The sequence below is a fragment of the Pyxicephalus adspersus genome, chromosome Z (genome assembly GCF_032062135.1).
Source record: "Pyxicephalus adspersus chromosome Z, UCB_Pads_2.0, whole genome shotgun sequence".
Taxonomy (NCBI): Eukaryota; Metazoa; Chordata; class Amphibia; order Anura; family Pyxicephalidae; genus Pyxicephalus; species Pyxicephalus adspersus.
The window spans coordinates 46,192,261-46,214,068 of NC_092871.1; the positions used below are offsets into that span (position 1 = coordinate 46,192,261).

General features: G+C 41.5%; 1 protein-coding gene and 1 long non-coding RNA gene across 6 annotated transcripts in view; both read right to left on the reverse strand.

Moving 5' to 3' along the window:
• The window catches only part of BRD3 (bromodomain containing 3), a 39,852-nt gene extending 35,791 nt beyond the window's left edge, over positions 1-4,061 (reverse strand). The window contains exon 1 of one of the 5 annotated variants that reach the window (XM_072431122.1): positions 3,796-4,061. The gene's annotated coding sequence lies outside the window, so the exon portion shown is untranslated. Of the gene's footprint in view, positions 1-3,572; positions 3,592-3,795 lie in introns of those variants that run through there. The other 4 variants (XM_072431119.1, XM_072431118.1, XM_072431121.1 and 1 more) reach the window with 4 other exon arrangements.
• Positions 4,062-18,313: 14,252 nt separating this feature from the next.
• The window catches only part of LOC140344079 (uncharacterized), a 7,184-nt gene continuing 3,689 nt past the window's right edge, over positions 18,314-21,808 (reverse strand). The window contains exons 2-3 of the long non-coding RNA XR_011923481.1: positions 19,891-19,996; positions 18,314-18,891 (exon numbers count right to left, since the gene is read on the reverse strand). This is a non-coding gene — a long non-coding RNA (uncharacterized lncRNA). The remainder of the gene's footprint in view (positions 18,892-19,890; positions 19,997-21,808) is intronic.

The following is a 21,808-nucleotide window of genomic DNA, read 5'->3' on the forward strand; positions in this document are numbered from 1 at the left end:
CACAAATTCCCTAAATTATTTTTTTTTTTTAAATTGGAAACTCATTAGTAAAACTGTATGCATAAGGTAGTGCTTATTTTTTAATCTAAAACTAGATTCTAAAATCTAGAGTCTAAAACTAGGTTGTCCAATGTTCAATATACAGACTGTGGGCTAGGAAGCTGCCTGACAAGCAATTTTGTCTGGCCCGTGGTTTTCAAAGAATTCCTGCGCTTTTAGTTTTGCTAGTAGAGCAGCACGCTGCAGTCAGGTGGCATGCAAGCCGTTGTTTACAGCAGCACGTTCCACCTAAGCGGCCTCTGAAAAGCTAGCCCAATGACTGCACAGCTCCTACCATGTGGCGACCAGATGGACCACAAATCAAAAGGCTGGAGTCATAGTCAAATATTTGGCAGTGGGGATCCAGCGTCCAGCTACGCTCTGGCGGTGAATTCTGCAGGGTACAACTACAACTGAGGGGGGGGGGGGGGTATGTTGGGCTCAATGGGAGAGAAAATATGTATTTTCAATTGCCATACAAATATTCTATAACATACCTAATTATAAATCTAATAAAATATACCAAACATGGCCAAAAAATCTAATATCTTTACCCTAATCTAAAAAAGAGCTTGTCAAAAAGTACTTTTGTGGAGTAATACCATTAATTCATCTTTAAAAAGGTCACAATGACATTGGAAGATCCTACAAGAATTCCTCACACTACAGTATCATCATCACAGCCACTGGAAAATGCCAGCATGCCATGGCTGGGACCCCAGTGCATTTTCCTCAAATCTATTGGTTTGTTTTCAATCAGGCACGCTGAAAACAAACCAATGCATTTTCTATTATGTTTAGTAGTAGAGAAGCATTTCTGACCATTTTCATAACTACACAAAAAGGTACTTGCAGTGATATGCAATAAACAGTGGGGAACATAACAATCGGTAAGAAACTACTGAACATTTTTAGAGGTTGATACAAGACAAAGAAAGTGCTATTTTGTCTAGATGCTGCCAACTTAATATAAGCTGGCTGTTCTTCAGTGCTTGTAATAAGCAGCAGCAACATCCTAGACTAAAATGGGCCCCTGAACAGGTTGAAAAGTTTAGGTTATCTTAGGAGGAGGAGGGCTGAACATTGAACATAACACAAAGAAATTCACAACTGGAGCAGTTTTCTGAGACACCTGCTGAAAAGGGTTGAGCGTCAACAAACTAGGCAACATAGGCAACTACCACGCCTTGCTGAGCTGGATGAATTACATTTTCTTCCAGAGACAGAAAACAAAGTGAAACTTAGAAAAGTTTAGCCTCTGTCAAAATAAGGGGTTTCTAAACATAGGGGTCACCTAGGAAGGTCAAATCCAGTAAAGCCTGCAGCACATGTGCAATACACACCCTGGGAAAGGCACATATCAACAATTTCTGCTTTTAAAAATTTGACTATATATCTCCTTACACTACAACCATACCCACCCCTTCCACCTGTAAATCATCACTGGCCTCCCTCAGCCCTGTTACTGTGGACAAAGTCTTAACTCTTCTCTCATCATCTCCGTCTAGTACATGTCCACTTGACCCAATTCCCTCTGATCTACTCCGTACCCATTCCTCTACCCTGGCCCCTGCCCTAACCGAACTTTTCAACCTCTCCCTTTCTACTGGTAAATACCCCTCACCTTTTAAACATGCCATAATTCTCCCTATCCTAAAGAAACCTTCACTGGACCCCTCCCTACCCTCTAACTACCGTCCTATCTCCCTTCTCCCATATGTCTCCAAACTTCTTGAACACCTTGTCTACAAAAGACTCAACCATTACCTGAGCACCAACTCTCTCCTTGACCCCCTGCAGTCTGGTTTTAGAGCTGCCCACTCCACTGAAACAGCCCTTACTAAAGTGGCCAATGACCTCATCAGAGCTAAGACTCAAGGCAACTTTTCCCTGCTCCTACTCCTTGATCTTTCCTCTGCTTTTGACACTATTGATCACCCCCTTCTAATACAAATCATGCGCTCCATTGGTATCTGTGACACTGCTCTCTCTTGGTTTGCTTCCTATCTGTCTGACCGCTCCTTTCAAGTTTCTTTCAATGGTAACTCCTCCTCGGCCACTCTCCTCCCTGTTGGTGTTCCCCAAGGGTCTGTCCTTGGACCGGTCCTCTTTTCTCTGTACACCTCCTCTCTCGGTAGTCTCATATCCTCCTTTGGCTACAGTACCATCTGTATACTGATGACACACAAATAAATCTGTCCACCCCTGACCTGTCTCCCTCAGTCCTGGATAAGGTCTCATGCTGCCTGTCAGCCATCTCATCATGGATGTCCGACCGATTCCTGAAACTCAACCTGGATAAAACAGAACTCATCATCATCCCCCCTCCTGTTAAATCCTGTTTAATAATAAAAAAAAATAATACACTTAGTTTAATATGATACAAAATGCCCTGAATAATCGGCTGACATGCGACCTGATTATTCCCTCCCCACCTTTCCTGTTTCTAAACCCCTTTCTTTAATTACCTTTATATTTAATTTATATAGGCTTGGATGCCCTAAAGGGTTCACAAAGATCAGTAACAATAAATACTAGAATAAATACAAGGCTTATTTATTTATGGAACTACTAATTTGCTAACAATCTGTATTCCTTAACTATAAATTCAATGTTTGTTGTTAACATACTTTTTCTTTTTCTCTCTTTCTGATTATATTGCTGTTATGTTACTTGCTCCATGGCATTGTTTTAAAGTTAAATTTGTGGGAGTGTTTGTAAACAATAGTGAGCACATACATGGATCTGTCACAGGCAGTCCATTCAGACCTATCCCATATACATTCTGATATATCTCATACACATTCTCATATATCCATATACATTCTGACCTATACATTCTGACATATCCATAATAAACATTCTGATATTTACACATATACATTCTGACCTATACATCCCATATACATTCTGACCTATACATCCCATATACATTCTGACATATATCCCATATACATTCTGATATTTACACATATACATTCTGACCTATACATGTATACATTCTGTTATTAACATTCTAATATTTACACATATACATTCTGACATATCCACATATACATTCTGATATATTCGTATACATTCTTACCTATACACTTATACAGTCTGACATATATCCCATATACATTGTGACCTATACATTCTGATATATTCATATACATTGTGACCTATACATTCTGAAGCAGGAATCTCCTCTCATCACCCTACATAAAATAATGGGATGTACACTGAGCATTGCAATATTTATACATTCAGTGGGGTTACCATTACTCGGTGCAGGGGCAGTGAGTATTTCTGCCCCCAGGGATGATTAGTAAATACCCCAATATAACAATAATACACAGCTGTTAATAAATTGTACATACAGCAGTGGCTGCACAATGGTTTCCGATGTAAAGCCCCTCCACTATCTGCACAGAGGGTCTCTGGTCTCGGCACACTCCCCCTGTAGTTGTTGATACCTGCGGACTGTCCCCACCGTAATAATAATGTTACCACCACCACCAACCCTCCCCCCTCCTTTTAGTAGCTCTTACCTGAAAACTGGCACCCAGGCTCCCCTCCCCCTCTCCTTCAGGCGGCCAGGGTCCCCTGTCCTCCCCCCTCCTCCGGAGATACAATGTATCAGTCCTGGCCGCGGCCGCTTTGTTACATTGTATCTCTGCCTGCACAAAGGCCGAAGCGGCAGCTACCATAGCGGGGAGGGGGAGTAGAGGTGCCACCCTGTGTCCCCACCACTCCCGGAGCCCTCACACTCACACACACAATGAGGGATGTTCTGGGAAGAGTGAGGACGATGGATTACTTTCCCCGGGGCTCTGACGCCCGCCTTGTCGTCCCTCCAGCGCCTCACCAGCAGAATAGAGCAAAACCGACTGGAAAACGCGCATGCTCTCTACACGCAATGGCAACTGGAACTTGTAGTCTGATGCTATTGGATGACAAGGAACAAATCGACCAGCACAGACTACAAATCCCGACAGCACTGGCGGCCTCCTTCATTCCAGTATAATGGAACAGCCAGGAGAAGGAAACCAGACCGTAAAGTAGGCCATTTAGCTGGGCACGACGTCCATTACAACTTGCTAAGGCTGGCCACTCTGTTTAAGGGGCCCCTACTGCACTGTGTAGCCCTGAGAGTAAAGGGGAGGGGCAAATGAGAGTGTGAGAAGGGGAGGAACTAGGAACCCCCACTCCTTTCCCACCCCTCCCACCTGATGACACTTCCCTCCATTCTACACCGAGAAGTGATGGTTGTACAGGGATCCAATGTTTATCATATACATTTACATATACATTCTAAATACAACACTCATACACAATAATACATCAATGTATTTGCAATGGGCAGTCATAGCTGTGCTGTGTACAGGGGACAAGCAATAAACATATTTCTATCACACAGCAGACTGCAACTAGTCAGTAGTTGGGATGCTGCAATGATCAACAACTGGCCTCATATACAAAAACATCTATACAAATATTCCCAGTTTATTTGGGGAAACAGCAGACCCAGAGTGGCTGAGCGTATTTTGTATCTTCCCATGGGTTTAGCTGCCCTAATATTTACTATTATTCCCAAGCAGCCCAGCTGGCCCCCTTGGCAGCATATCACCTTGCTTCGAATGTTTTTTTGTGGGTTTCGGTTGAAGCTTCCTTGATCTCTCCCATTGCTATTGACACAATGCTCCACATCTCTCCGCATTTACATAAAAATATTGATGTTCCCATTATTCAGCATTCCCTTAGGGTACGGAACTCTGATAAATACTCATGTAACTTGATGTCCCCACACACGGCACTGGTCAAACTGACCCATGACCTGGCATTTTTGCCAGGATTTGATGAACCTAAACATTTTACATTATGAATTTCAAAGGGATTTCGGAGGGTCAGAGATATGGTTACATTGAATGGGGTACGCTCCTTTGACTTTATTTGAGTTACTCACAAAGCCTCTGAATTTTTTCAATACTTGCAAATTAGGAATTATGTGCAAAGCATTTTCAAATATACTAAGTCTCCCTTGAGCTCCACTTCTTACGAACACGTCTGTGCTAGAGACTCTCTGGGTAAGGGAATACTCTCATTGGTCTACCGATCCATACTTCTTGCCGGATACTCACACCCACTGCCATATGTGGGAGGGAAACATTGGGCGTACACTGAATGAGGCACAATGGAAGCAAATATGGGAAACTGCAGCTCATGATCCCCAATGTATCATTCAACAAGGCCAATTAAAAAGTTCTCCTCCGCTGGTATATGGTTTCCACTAAATTAGCCATGGACCGCCCTGGCTGTTCTGGTTGCTGTTTTCTTTGCTGTGGAATGGCAGGCACTCTTTTGATGACAGTACCCCAAAATTAAGATATTTTGGATGGGAGTTTATCAAATGATTTATACTCTTTTGGGCAGGGGTATACGCAAAGATCTATATGATGCGCCATCTGAATACCTCTATTTTAAACTCTTAAGATTTGTATTCACAGCTGCGTGGCAGACATTATCAAAAGCATTGTGGTCTGGTACTCCCACGGTGGCACAGGTGAACAGAAAGATAATATACCGGTTTTCCGGAAAACTTGGGATCCGTGGATAGAGCACTATTTACCCAGAGATTTTGATGTCCCTCTCTTGCTCTATAAACACATTTTAATGGGAGTCTTTCTCTTCGCCTGCACCTATGAATGGTATTAGGTGCATTTACGCCTAAATACTGGTCCCCCCTCCTCCCTTCCCCTTTTTTACCTTCCCCTTGTGTTTGTCTTACCTTAGTGTGTTGTATTATCCTATTGTTATGCTTTTTTAGCCTTAAGTAAATGCAAAATATTTCTTTGTTAAATCACAGACCTGGATCTCTACCCCATATTGGGGTAGAACTTAGGTGACACGATTAGACTTTTAAACTTACAGCTAGGTGGTTGTCTGATACACCCACCTCTGTATCTATATGGCCTCCTACCCACTGACCCGGAGAGACAATACTAAGCTGTTTTGTATAAAGAGAAGTCCGGATACACTTACTCTGTGTCTTTTCCATATTGTGTACCATTGTAAAAGCAAAATGCATATTCCTTTCTTTTATTTTTCTTTGTATGTTGTTATTTTTTTGAAAAATGTTTCGAAATAAAAATTATTGAAAAAAAAAATATTCCCAGCACCCAATGTTTTTTTTTTTGTACCGAATGATTCAATTTTACTGCTTCATGAATGATAACACTAATGTACACAATTTTTGGGGCGGCAAAGGCCCTCTTTTCATGGCTCTAATTAGTTATGGTTTGATTGGTGATCACACAACAAATGTGGATTTTTCTATAAAACAAAATCTTGGTCTGTTTATAACATATTAAATTTGTATCAGTAATTTGACCAAGGTGGAAATTATAGCATTGAATCCTTCCTCAGAGGCAGATTTTTTATATATTGGAAATTTTCAGGTTCCCCAAAAAAAAGGCACAAAAGATCTGGATATTTTGCAAAGAGCATAACAATGCGGGAAGAAACGTCAATGGTTTCAGGCACTGTGCTGCCCTAGAATTTTGACAGCTATAGAAGTGTAAAATTTCTTCTGCAACCCAGTAAACAAACCACTTAAACAAGACACACATACAGATATGGCAATTTACAGTGTCTTAAATTTCAGTCAGAGGGTCAGGCAAAATCTACCCTAAAAGAGAAGAACAGTGAGGGAAAAAGCATCCAGTGCAAGTAAATGCACACAACAGCCTAGGCAGGATCCTAGGACACTGTGGAAGTCCAGGGGGCCTAGCTACAACCTTTGTGTATCTGCGGTAAACCAGGAGCATTGTGGAGCTGGTCAAAGATGTGCAACTTTTGGTACCTTCTAGTTAGGGGTACTCTTGTAGACAGTTGGAGTCTGATAAGGGGCCATGCCACTAAAGACAAATGGACAAAAAGGAAAATGGACAAAACTGCTATCCTGCCTGTGACCCCATTCTGTCTTTATCCATCTCTGGAAGTAACATTTGGCAACAGAGCTAATTTTTAAATAATCTCCATGTTTACCTGCTTAGCAACTTATCACTAACAGTTCCTTTCTTATACCTGCAACACAAAAACTTTAGGCTACCCAAGCACATATCAAGCCTGGAGCAAACAATTAACATTAGAATGCACAATATTTGTCAAAGCACCTCAGTCATTTTTGTAGATCGATATGCTTTATAGCATATGCCCACCAACCCAGTTTACACAGTTGTAAAAAAAATAAACAGATATACTTTGGATTGTTTGTGCAGAGGTGTTGTGACTGGCATATATAGGTGTTTATATATTTAAGAGGTTCCAAATCACTAAATGCTTTTGTAAATGCCATTTAAATGCAGGATAACTATGATTTGCCTCAATACACTACAATGTAATGGAACATTGACCTTTCTACTACAGCATTTTAATCCGATACCTCTAAAAGAGACCACACTACTGAAGTGTTTTTAGAGGTGATGATTTAGAGGCTTAGGATTTTGTGAAAACATTTAAATAACCTTATAAAAGATGACTATTTGTAATGATATTTAAAAATAAAATTATGGTCAATTTAGGGATTAGCTGCTGCCTCTTTGCTAACTATAGGAATATGTCTTATGGTAAAACCAGCTTTGGCTGGGTATTCTTATGGTTGAACCATAGAAAAAAAAAACAAAACTATACAGCCTCATCCTGTTATCATGTCTTTTGGAACAACATTTTTTAGAGCATAGAAGACCCTAAAAGCTTGTAGTTCTCATTTGTTAGTGGTGAGATTATTTAATTTTAATTTTGCACAATTTTAAATGTTATTTTTTTTAAAGACTTTGCAAGACATTGTTTTATTACTATATTACTTCTTTGTTATATAAAATTTTAAAGTGGAATTAAACTCTGCTACCAGCATCAAGGGTTTTGCCATAATAATCAAGTCTGCTGTTTGCAGACTTACCTGGCAAAGTGCCCCTTTTTAGTATTACATCTGCTGTGATGTTCCTCATTATTGTGGCTGTCATCTTCTCCTGGTCTTCCTCCAATTCAGGATCTTTGGTCTTTCAATAAGTTTGAAATGATGTAACTTCTGAAATATTAATGTACATGGGAGCTACTTCATACTGCTATGAAATCATGCCAAGATTGTACATTGAGCTGTTCATGCTTTGTTCAGTTTACAGAAATAAAAAAAAAATTATAACCTAGGATTCCCAGACCAGTATGGGTTAGCTTAAGCTCATTTTGGGGCAGAATTTATTTGGTGTAGACTTTAGACGTATTACAAAGTATAAAGAACTCAGTTATTTGTATAAAATTTAGCTTCAGCTGTTAAAGAGGAACTAAACTCAAAACTGCCAAAAAAAAAAAAAAAATACACACCCTAAATCCTGCAGGGCAGCATGATCCATATGGGGGTGTCTTGCATTTGGTCCCACGACATCCTGGCATTCATCCTGGAGCTAGTGCTCTGGGCGCCGCCATCTTCTCTTCTTCTTCCAGGTTCTTCATCCTACATCACCCGACCGGGGCACGAAATCCAGTGACATAGGATTAAAAAAAAAATTGCAGATCTCACTGCGCATGCGTGAGATCGTCAAATTTTTCTATTTGCGCAAAAAGCCTCCTTCTGCACATGCTCGAGATGCTCAGACATGTGCAGAAGGAGCGCCCAAAAGCCTCCCGGGATACATGACGTAGGTATCTAGGGAGTCTTTGCGCTCCTATTCATTCTCGATCACCTAGGCCAGAGGTTGGCAAACTCTGGCCTTTAGGCCAGATACGGCCTAGCTGGTAGTTTGCCCCCTGGCCGATCCGGCCTAAAGCGACTCTAGACCTGCGGGTTGCGGGGCGGGATAAGGCCGGGACAAACTACTGAAGCCGCATTCGGCTCTTGAGCATCTTCCTTCTGTGGCTCCCTGAAAGGAATTCCTTCTCCTCCGCAATGCAAATGGAGGAGAGGGAATGTTCCCTATTTTTTCCCGGTGGAAGTGCATACCGAGGAGAGGGAATTGCCTTTCAGGGGGCATTCCTGGTGGGGGCGGAGCCATTAGGGCAGGACTCAGAGAGAGTCCGGCCTAGTGTGCTCCTGCCCACCCCTGAAATGCCCTAGTGGTCAAAAAAGGTTTGATGACCCCTGGTCTCGGCAATTGAGAATTAGGGGGCGGTGCTGCACCCCCTTTTTTTTTTTAAAAGGGTGTTGCACCAAAAAAAAAAAAAAAAAACAGAATTTTTACCCTACATAAAAGAGTTGTCTAAATTTGTCTGAACGTCTGAAAATTCTTTGCTTTAGGTCGGAACGGACTACTGGCTAGGCCTACTGGCTAACATGTCATGAGCAAACAGGACACATTTATGCTCCAAACCACAGAATATCCCCTAAATGTTTGGATTAGTACAAATTCTGCTTGCCAACCAATGCATATAGCAGAGGTGATAAGGGACAGCCTCATCTTGTGCCTAATTGGATAGCCACTAGTGTGTATTCATACCCATTCATAGAAATTTGAGCAGATGGAGCATAATAAAAGGAGGTAGTTGGCAGTTGAATGAAAAGGGTCCAAACCCTGTCACACTCAGTAAAGTAAAGTAGAGGTATTCCCATGAGAGGCTATCAAACAGCTTGTGAAGGTAATGTAAAGAATTTTAACAGTTATGTGCCAACTAGAATCCCAATTAGATTGAAAAGATTAAATTTTTGGGAATCATTTGATACTAATACTGATACTGATACTAATACTGATACACTGTTATGTAGGAAACACACCTGGTCTGGATGATTATATTGATCCAAAAAACTAATTAAACTGGACAACTCGAATTTTTGTTATTTTTGTCAAAGCGACTGACACTTTCAGATGGTAGAGAGATGTCAGTGAAGATCTAATTAAGCTGACCCCCGATTTCCAGAACCACATTGTCTACCTCTAGCTCTCTTTGGTCTGACAGAGGTGATGTTTTACATTTACATCTTGAGGAGGTCCTTCAGCCAAAAGTGTTGCCAGGCAATCCTGACAGTTTCCAAATGAAGATCATCACTATTAGAAAACAAGCTTTTTTAACCTTTTGGTAAGCTGTGAATCTGGAAATTGAATCTTAGGAAGCAATATTCAACATCCTAAATTTTACCTAAAGCAGCTTCAAGCTGACTTTCCAATGTGGAAAAGACACATAATCCTGAGAAACTATGAGTACAGTGTCATGCTTGGAGAGACAGGACAACTAGGGGGCTCTGATGGGCTCTGATGGTGAAGATGTTGCGCCGCTGGTTACTGACAGGTTGCCATCCTTGGGCACACCAAGGTGGGCAATATGAAGAACAGTACCAAATCACAAAGCAGAAGGATAGTCGAGAAAGGCTGGGATCGAGGCAGGCAGCAAACAAGAGAGGTCAGGTCACACACCAGGGGTCAATTACCAGGATCCAGGAGACAGACACCAGTGACACAGGGGCCACTGTGGACACAGGGAATACAGGAAAGCATAGGTGATTCAGGGATATCCACAGACAGACAGGAACACTGAAACAGCACAGGGAAGTTGTCTGGGAACCAACAGACTGGACAACGAGGGGTTAATACATTAGGCACCAGGTGAACAAGAACTAGTTCATCAGAACTAGGGGCTCGGCACAATGGAGACACGTTGCACGACCTGTCCCCCTCAGTCCTGACACACACACACAAATTCCAAATCTCCCCCTGACAAATATCTAACTGTTAACAACACTGTTATTCGGCCATCCCCTCAGGCACGTTGTCTTGGTGTCACCTTTGACTCGGCCCTCTCATTTACCCCCCATATTCAGAGCATTTCCAGGCCCTGTCACTTTCACCTACGCAACATCTCCAAAATCCACCCCTACCTGTGCCCAGAGACCACCAAACTCCTTGTACATGCTCTTATCATCTCCCATCTGGACTACTGTAACATCCTTCTCTCTGGTATTCCACTAACCCGACTCTCTCCTCTACAATCCATCATGAATGCTGCAGCCAGAGTCATCCATCCTTCCCTCGGCTCCTCTTCTGCTGGATCTTTTTGTAGTTCTCTCCATTGGCTTCCATTTCACCTTAGAATCAAATTCAAGCTCGTGTGCTTTGCCTTCAAATCCCCACACAGTTTTTGTCCCACTTACATTTCTGACTTGGTAAAAAAATACTCCCCCAGCCAGTCTCTCCACTCCTCCACTGACCTATGACTTCCTCACTCATAACCTCATCAGAGCTGCCCCAACTCTCTGGAATGGTCTTCCTCGTCCTATTCGGCTTGCTCCTACTTTCTGCTCATTTAAAAGAGCACTCAAAACCCATTTTTTCAAACTTGCCTACCCATCTTCTTCTGTCTTTTAAAACCATCACTACTTTCCACCACTACATATCTCCCCTCCTATTGTGTGTGAAATTCCTCCACCTACTAGATTGTAAGCTCTTCGGGGCAGGGTCCTCCCCTCCTGTATCACTGTCTGTATTAGTCTGTCATTTGCAATCCCTATTTAATGTACAGCGCTGCCTAATATGTTGGCGCTATATAAATACTGTTTATTATTATTATTATTATTATTATTATTAATAATAATAATAATAATAACTGAGTGCTGTGTGTGAACTAGCTAAATAGCCAGGGATGATTAAGAGGCTATTTCCTGATTGGCCAGCAAAGCTGATAAAGCTTGCTAGCGTAGGCACACCGAGAGTCAGAACTGCTCGTTTGCGCAGGAGAGACGCGTCTGCGCTTTAATGAGGAAGAGGTAAGTGTGAAATACAGTCTCATCTAGTGTATGTTCTATGCATTTCAATCCATAACCTGGACCTTGGAAAACTTGTTTAAGATACAGAGTGAGTTTGGAGTTTTTAGCTCTCTTTGAAGCAAATCAGCAAAACAAGCATTTAAAATTGAGTAAGCTAATTAGGTAGGTACAGCAGCTAGACGGCCCAATGAGTTTGTGGATATACCACTAATCTGGTTCAGTTTGATACCAGCCAGGTCCCTGGCATCAATGGTGGTTGGCCATCTGGGAAGAAATTGTGTGTTTAATCGAGTCTTGTCATCACTGTTACACTTTTCTGTTGACTCTCTTGCTTTTTTCTTTAGCTAATGTAATTTTTTAATGTCTTTTCTAGTTCATTCCATACAAGAGAATCTCTTTCTAACCTCTTTGTCAGTGTCCTACCTTGTCCTGTAGCTGTGTGGGGTCAGTGGGGAAACCACTGAGCCCACAGAAAGTCCAGGAGATTGACACTGCCCGGAATATCAGTTAGTAATAGGAATTTGTTGGACAATTTCTCTGAATTTGTGTTTATGGCAACACATGTAGTGTGAATTATATCATTACTAATTTCTTAACAGGAAATTATTTTATGGTTGTTTTAAACCAAATTTGCTACTGTAAGGAATGTATATGCAAACATTTATAGCTCATATGAGCTGTGTCACGCCTGGAGAGACATGACCACTCGTTACTGTCAGGTTGCGGTCCTTGGGCACACCAAGGTGGAAAACACAGGGTACCAAATCATAAAGCAGAAGGATAGTTGAGAAAGGCCCGGTCGAGGTAGGCAGCAAGCAAGAGAGGTCAGGCCACACGCCAGGGGTCAAGTTCCAGGGATCAAGTTCCAGGGATCCAGGAGACAGACACAAGTGACACAGGGGCCACTGCGGGCACAGGGAACACAGGAGACCCTGGAAGCAACAGGAGGCACAAGTGACTCAGGGATATCTACAGACAGACAGGAACACTGGAACAGCACAGGGAAGTTGTCTGGGAACCAACAGACAGGTGTTAACGCAGGAGCTGGACAGAGGAAACACTGAATTAAGCACCAGGTGAACAGGAACTAGCTCAACAGAACTAGAGGCTCAGCACAATGGAGACACGTTGCATGATCACTAAGTCCAGTGTGTGAGCTAGCTAAATAGACAGGGCTGGTCAAGAGGCTATTTTCTGATTGGCCAGTGCATTGGACGAAATTGATAAAGCTTGGAAACAGAAGTACGCTCAATGTCAGAACTGCCTGCATGCACAGGAGAGAGGCGTCTGCTCTTCAGTGAGGAAGAGGTAAGTGTGACAAGTTGATTTTGGAGTGACCCTTTTGGCAACTCTGCTTATCCTAGTCTCAACTCAGCTTAAAGTGCAATTAAACTTTGTTTGTTTATTTGCCTTTTCAGGAAAAGAAAATTTGTGAAGTAATAAATGTTTCTGTGTTTTGGGTAAACAGACCCAGGTAACTGAGTATATCAAATTGAAGATCCTTATCCAGAAACTGTAAACTCTGGGACACTGCCTCAAGGCCCCAATACATGAAACCTTTGGATAAATTATCCACAATAACCTACCACACCTGTAGGTACCAACTTTTGTGAAGATCTAGTTCCCAACATTTCATATAGCCAAATTCATGTTTAGGGGAAGGGATGGAGTTGTAAATCAGTGAGATAAACCTTTAGCCAAGGTATTAGAATAGCACAACCATTTTAAAATAATCACTTGTAAGGAGAGATAATTGCGCCCAAACTATTTTTTAACAAATTAGGCAATAATACATATTGGAGGAATTCTGAATTGGGAATATCATAGTTAACCCTAAAGTTATGCAACCCAAGGCTACTTTCCTCCCACAAAATCACCTATATGCAACAAACCTTAATTTTTCCATTATTAAAAAGAAGAGTGACTATACCTTGGGTGACCAAAGATAACAGCAACAGAAAAGTGCCCCTTTCCCTATCCCAAACTAACAGAAAATAAAGTTATACATAGGAAGATAAAGCGGGACCTATTATGTTCCTATTATAGTTAATTTGAGATTAGTTGTATGCACCAGCTGTGCAATTTGTACCACCTGATAGAAAAAAAAAGATTTGGTACCCCAAACCCCTCCCAACGCTTTAGGGGTACAGAGAGCTCTTTTTATTTATTTAGATTTATGTTTCTTGTCACCCCAAACAAAGTTATGTAGCTTATTTTGTATGTCCAGGAGGCCTCTCGTATGAATCAGATCAGGAAGTAACCTAAACAGATAAAGAAGCCTGTGTAAAACATTCATCTTAAAAGAATAATTTCTCTCAGACCATATAATGAAGACTATCAAGTCAGCTTGAATCTGCTTAAAGAGGGTAAAGTGATAATATTGGTAAAGTGATCAGTAATAATTCCCAAATAAGGAAGCAAGTGGGAGCCATGTTAGAATTTAAAGTTGGTACTTGGTAATTTGGCTGTATCATTATGCAGAATGTTAACAGCAAGATATTTAGAATTATTTATTTGTAGGTTCAAGATACTGGAGAAGGTATATATTTAAAAAAATGTGAATATTAGAAAATGGGGATGTCAAATAAAACAAGACATTATCTGCAAAGAGAATACTTTTGCATTCTACTTCTCCCCACCAGATTCCCTTCATACTAGAATTAGATTTTATGTTGATGACCAAAGGCTCCATGACCAACTCAATTAGTAGAAGTGAGAGAGGACAGCCCTTTCTGGTACCTCTAAAAATGGGCATGAAGTTTGGGCTTTAGGACTATTTCATAGTACACAAAAGGTATTTCAACAAATGCACCAAAACCAAAAGCATTCAAGGTGAGAAAAAAGCATGGTTTGCCTCCCAAATTCCAAATGAATCTATGCAAACCAAAATGTGAGTACTGAATTCTAAGAAGAAAGTCTAAGTGCCAGAATTTTTGCCAAGAATTTTAGATTACAAGTTATGAGGGAAATGAATCTTTCCTTGGCTGAATCTTTTCCTTGGCTTGCCTAATAAAGGTAGAATTTGTCTCAAGATTGACAGGGTTTCCTTTTGTAATATGATCAATTGTAATATTTTCATACACACAAAAATAACATCTGTAATGTTTCAGGCACTAATAAATCTGCTTCTGTTATATTCACATGTTGTTACACAAAAAACATAGATGGTTAACTAAAAAATTAATAATAATCAAAAAATTTGTGACTTGATCAAGTCTGTGTCACGCACGAAGAGACAGAACCACTAGGGGGCCTATGGAGGTGGTGCGAGCCTTCAGTAGGGCCAAGGCACAGAGTCCAGGCCGTAACCAGGTTTTCTCCAGAGCCTCTGATGGTGAGGATGTTGCGCCGCTGGTTACGGCCAGGTTGCCGTTCTTGGGCATACCAAGGTGGGCAAGCACAGTACCACATCACCAGGCAGGAGAAAACCTGGGTCGAGACAGGCAGCAAGCAGGAGAGGTCAGGTCACACGCCAGGGGTAAATAGCCAGGGATCCAGGAGACAGACAGCAAGGACACAGGGGCCACTACAGGCACAGGGAACACAGGAGACACTGGAAACAGCAGGAGGCAGGGGAGAAGCAGGGATATCCACAGACAGACAGGAACACAGGAACAGCACAGGGAAGTTGGCTGGGAACAAACACACTGGACAACGAGGGGTTAACACAAGAGCTGGACATAGGAAACACTGGATTAAGCAGCAGGTATACAGCAACTAGCTCACAGAACTAAGGGCTCGGCACAATGGAGACACAAAGGAGACATGCCTTGTTGCACGAACACAAAATGGAGTCTGAGAGCTAGCTAAGTAGTCAGGGCTGGTAAAAAGCCTATTTTCTGATTGGCCAGCGGCATGGACGGAGTTGATAAAGCTTGGAAACAGAGGCACGCTCAGGTTCAGAACTGCCTGCATGCGCAGATGCCTGTGCTTTAGTGAGGAACAGGTAAGTGTGACAGTTTGCCAGTCACAAAAGAATAAAAGAAGATCCCTCAGAGAAAGATCTACTCTAAAAAGCCGAAAGAGTCTAACAGCAGACATAATAAAAAGAGATTTTCCTGGTAAGGGTCCTTTATGTGAAGCTCCTGATTATTATTAACCTTAATATCAAAGAAGGTTCTGGGCCTGGTAAGAAGAGAACAATGGAAAATTGTTGTCATACTTACCTGTAATTTTCTTTTCCTGTAAACTCCTCCTGACAGCATGCATACATGGGTAATCTCCTCCCCTTGCTCTCCACAGGACCCGTTTACCAAAGCAATAAAAGTAACCTCCCTCTCCTATACAGGTGTTCTGTAACAAGCTCGCGACAGGATAAGGGAGGGAAACATGCTGTCAGGAGGAATTTACAGGAAAGGAAAATTACAAGAAAGTATGAAAACATTTTTCTATTTTCCTGACACTCCTTCTGACAGCATGTACACATGGGATGTAACAAGCAAAAACATAAAGGGAGAAATGAAAACTACAAAACACCACGGAAACAAAGTTACTCTTTAGATTCACTTGTCAAATGGAAGCCCCTAGGTGGCTGAAGCTCCAACCTCTAAAGCTAAAGGTTAATTACAGATCACTTCCGTAGATACTTCTGAAAATGAAGTCTATTAAGTTGCCCCTTCCTTAGTTGAATGTCTCTTGACTTCCTGCAGTGGAATCAAGTTCTCATGATGTAAGCATACCTCATGGTATTAATACCCTAGAATGCAAACCTAAAACATATACTGCTGTGTTCCATAAAGGACTGCTAGAGAGGCTGACTAGAACATCCACAACTATCAAATCATTGTTTATTTGAAGGTAAATGGAGAAATTGTTCCTCATTTTCATGAGAACCTTCAGAAAACGAGTGTCTCCATGCTGAAAAATTATTTCTCAGTTGGAGTGATACACAGGATAGACCTTAAACAAGACATTCAATAATAGATGCAAATACATTTCCGGAAGATTGGTGCAATCTGCCTCCTTCCCAAGAGGGTGCATACTTCTGAAACCATGCTTGTCATGGTCACCATAAGTCAAGAATTTCATCTTCCAAGTCCATTTTCTTATTGAGCAGACCTAGACTGGATAGAAGGCCCCCACAAACACCCTCTTGGTGGTTGTGGGGGGTGACACTTGGACCTTTACAAGTTGACCCTGAGTTCCCCGTCTGAAGCTGAATGTAGAACATTCTGGAACCTGTGCTGGTGATGGGTTAACCAAGAAAACCCTTGATTTCTGCTATACAATAAAAACTTTCTATATGTTGTGGCATCCCTTTATAGATGTTTGTAAGCTTTGGTCATATCTGCCACCACCAAGAATAACCAGATGCCAGAAGCCTCTGCCTTCCAGCAAATTAGCATTTGGTCCCAGGCAGTCAGGGATAGAATGCTGCTAAGGGCCATGGAAAAATTAATCCTGGCAAGAAAGAATAAAAGGAGTAGGGAAAAAAAATCAATTTCCATAGTCTTTGCTGGCACTTGGACATAACTGGAGATGCAAGCAGGTCTATCAAGTTAAAAAAATGTGTCTGTCCAGAGGCCACTTGTGGTTGAGAATGATCTGCTCATATGTTCACTCAACAGATTTTAGACTGGTGGATAGGGAGAAAGAAAAATTGAAACGCTTTTTTGTCCATAAAAAACAAAAAAACTTGACTGTGACTTGATAGAAATAGACTTTGTTCCACTTTGTCTAGTAATGAGCAGATCCGATCTGCATAATTATAATAAAATAATAAAAATAATACCTGTCAACCGTTTAAAAGTCTTTGAGCCCACCCCATCATTTGTGCCACTTTGTACATAGGCAAAAGTGTTCTAGATTTCACTGTACTGACCATTATCCCTAAATTTCTATTTCCTGCAAAGGCCCTAACTGATCCTTCTGATAGTTACTAGAGTCAGAGTTTGCAAAATTGTCTTCTTGTGACCCTCCACTTGGTTTTGGATATTGTCAGCAAATATTATTGTTCAAACAGTGACACAGGCTGACTCCCTGAACCACAGCAAGGTTATCACTAGAAACTAGAAAATGAGAAATAGAAGAAAACTGACCCATCCAGGTCCAAGGGTCACAGATACGCTGACCTCTCTCTAAGAAACACCTATACTCTATACCAGAGAGCCTTTTTATGTCACCTAATGGAATTTGATGCCTTAAAGCACAGCAGAGCTGTAGATAAGAGATCTCTTTTTGCAGGAGTCATTTGATGTAGGTGATACAACGCCAAGGTCAGACAGCACTTTTTCACCTACTGCTAAAGTAGTAAATGAGTGCATTTTACCTTTATATTGAAAAATAATTATGAATGGATAATTATGAAATCTCTCCTAGGCTGGAGAGAATACACTTTCATCAGTAAAGCTGGGTGGTCCAGCAAACCTAAAATGGATCTGGTCTAGGATGCAAAACATTTGCTAGCAAATAGCAAATGATTTTTAAAAGTCCATTCCCTGTTTTCTGGACCACCCAGCTTCACTTCTGAAAGTGTATTCTCTCCAGCCTTGGAGAGCTTTCATAAATCAGGGCCATTAGGTCTACCTTCAGTCAAGGCTTTAAAATTTTAATTTAATCAATTTCAAGATGAAGATCATATATCATATAAAGTTTAGTTTTTATCATCTCTGATTAGTTTATGCCCCAGAAGGGACCAGATTTAAAAGTTGTAGTGTTAACTTTGGTTCCCATGTCCTCAATCTTCATGTAAACTTTTTTCCAGCCTGAGGTGCAGAGAAAAGGCAAGGAGGGACAGTGACTGCTCTCTTGTGGAACCTGTAGAATGATTGGGTCCAGAAGCAGCATTCTCCCTTATCACACCTTTTCTCCCTCTAAGGCAGGGCCCAGTTGTGGATGCCCTATTGGAATCAAGCAGGAATTGGCCTTATCCCATGATTTCCTACAAAGCTTTTTGGCCTCTGACATACAAGAGGATTGAGGTTCTTCATGTTAGGATGCCACACCGGAGGCTGCTGGATTGGGAGTTGATAGGTTCAGAGCACATCTGTGATCCTGTGGCCACACATGGACTTCACCTGTGCATGTCTGTTTACTCTTCTGCTTGTCATTAGTTTTCTTTAGGTGATGTCACATCGGCCAACACAAAGATATAAGACTGACTGCTGTGTGTTATTACGGGGCTGCCAAAAAAAAAGGAAGATGAGAGGAAGCCATAACAATACTAGAAATTTATATTTTATGTGTGTGTTATTTAGGCTTATATCTGTGTCATTTTTGTTAGTTTAGGTGCTAGTTCTGATTTAACTAGCCTTGCCCTCACAGTAACTTCTTTGCTCCTTTAGCGTTTGATTCCAGTTACCCTTGGTTACACTGTGTAATCAAGGTGGTGGTGCAGTAATTGCTTGTAAACATACTCACTTCCACTTCCTCATTTACCGATCTGCTATGGAAATGGGTATCAATGTTGTGGCCCCAGCACAGTTGTGCAAAAACAGCTTATATTAGGCCCCTCCAAAACTCTCCTTTTAACTTCTTTTAAAACTTCAGATCAGTCCCCCTATGCTTGTGTCACATGTAGGGCAGACAGTTGCAGTTTTTAGGTGGCTGGGCACAACACCCCCCTAACCCCAGCTAGCACTAGTGACATGAGCGAGAGAGATTCTAGGCAGAGAAGGGTTTCTCCTGGTCTCCAATAAAGTTAAACAATGATTGCCTGGTAAATAATTGAAAATCTAACATGAATATTGGTTGCTTGACAAAATTTGGAAAATTAATAAATGATCAACCACTGATAACTGCTGTAACTTTCTGTGGGGGATGCTGCAGCACTTTGTTCCCCACCCATTCTGTTCTTCCCTCCCCACAGAACCGAACATTTGTTTGTAAAGTGCCTATTCATGTAATGTTATAAACCAGGCATGTCCAAAGTCTGTCCCACGGGCCAATAGCGGCACGTATTCAGGTTTTCATTGGCCCGCAGCATCTGTCATCAAGTCAATAATATGCGGCCCGTGTGTGTGTGCTGTGTACAGGGAATCCCCTATGTTTGTAGTGGACGCGTGCCGTGCGTGACCCGCGCAGACCACGCCTACTCTGATTTCAAGAAAGTGTCCGGTGTCAGTGTGAGCTCCGTGCAGAGCACTTTGTTGGAATTAAACATATACAATGTTTTTACTTACATCCAAAATCATGAGAAATCTCCCCTCCTGAAGAAGTGGACCTGTGGCCGCACTATCGCCACGTGACCCTTGTGTGATCCTTTCCAGCTCATTTCTAAAATGGCGACTGTAACCAAAAAAAAGAAAAATTTAATAAAATAGTTCATAGTAAATTTAATGTTAATGGTTCAAAGAATGTCAGACTGAATGGTCAGCCCCCACACATTTTCACCTAACCAAATTTGGCCCCCTTTGCAAAAATATTGGCCACCCCGGTTTGTAATCTATCATAAAACATAGTTTCCAGCAAATCTGATGTTTATAAAAGTCCTTAGGTGATGCACAAACAAGGTATAAAGAGGCATCTGCCTGTAAGGTTCCTTTAAACATTGAGGGGGGGTGTGTGGTCCCTACCCTCCCAGGTGAAGTTGAGCAGATCTTGTTACAAAGCCACAAAAACCTACAATAGGGACTTTAAAAAAAGTGATTCATAAAAACAAATGAAGCAAGTTTTTTAAACATTAGGTCAAATTTTGGTGGATATGAAAAAAAAAAAAAAGTTGAAAACTTTGTGGATTACGTTAACATTATCATGACCTTCAGTTTATCAATGTAAATGTTTCACCCAAAACAATCACTCGCTGATAATTGATTTAAGCTTCACCCCTAGGGAAATAATATTAATTCCTAAAAAGAATTGGCAAGTGACCATCCCAGCTGTCTCTTTATAGAATTTATGCGACATTCCTACTGTAAAGGGACCGCACATGAACGTGCATCATAAATTATATTATTGATGCCAGGAACCTGAAATATTCTTTACAGTATTGTATTATTTTAAAGTGCACCTTTAGCAAAAACATTTTTTAATCTTTGAGCAGAGTTGGTAAAGGTTGCAATCCCTCACAGATTTTACTACTCCTTCCACTTCCCTCCACTGACCAGCAACATAAAGGGCTCAGCAATGGATATTTCTGACTTCTGCACCCATTTAACTACATTGTGTGTTGATAGTGGCACAAAATAATAAATTGAAGAAGTCACACACAAAAACTTTCCTGCTGTAAAATATAGGGTGAAAGAAAAAAAACACCTAGGCATCAGTGTGGGGAAGGAACATTCCTGCATTAGTGCTGTCACTTGAAGGAAAAAAAATCCCCTTGGTGGTCCTGGCTTATAGCATCACCCTAAGGAAAAAATGCAGCTTTATTTGTGTCAGTTGGAAAATAAATACTGCTGCATTATTGCCTTGGCATCCATGTCAGTGGGTTGAAGGAAGAGGTCTGTGTGGAAGCTCAATGTCTTTGTGCACCTTCTCCCTGGGCCTGATTTATTAAAGCTAAAACTGGAGAAGATAGTCTATTATGGGTGATCCAGCAAACCTGAAATTGGCTTCCTAAAGCGGAAGTAAACCCAAAACAATAAAATCACACTAACCTTCAATCCCGCAGATCAGTCAATCCATTGGAAGGTTTCTTCCATTGGGGTCCCACGTTGTCCTGGTATCCGTCTTCAGCCCGTTGCAGCGGGAGCGCCAGGCGCCTAGATCTTCTTCTCTCTCCTTACTATATCACTTGATCTTGCCCTAAGCAGGCGCAAGATCGGGTGACGTAGATTGGGCAGGTTTTTTTACCTATTGATAAAAGGCTCCCCCTGCGCATGCCCGAGATGCCAAGAAGCCAACAGCCTCCTGGGATGCAAGATGTAGGTATCTCAGAGGCTCTGCGCTCTTATTTATTTAGGGTTGCGAATTAGGGGTGTGGTGCTGCACACTTTTTTTTTAAAGTGTTGCTCTTAAAAAAAAAAACACTAACAAACAAAAATTTTTTACTTTAACCTCCTTGCAGTTAAGCCCGGCCTTCGCTCGGGCAAAAAAAAATTGCAAGGATGGTTAAGCCCGAGATTTTTCACTTACCTGGTCCCCCTGTGCTCATCCAGC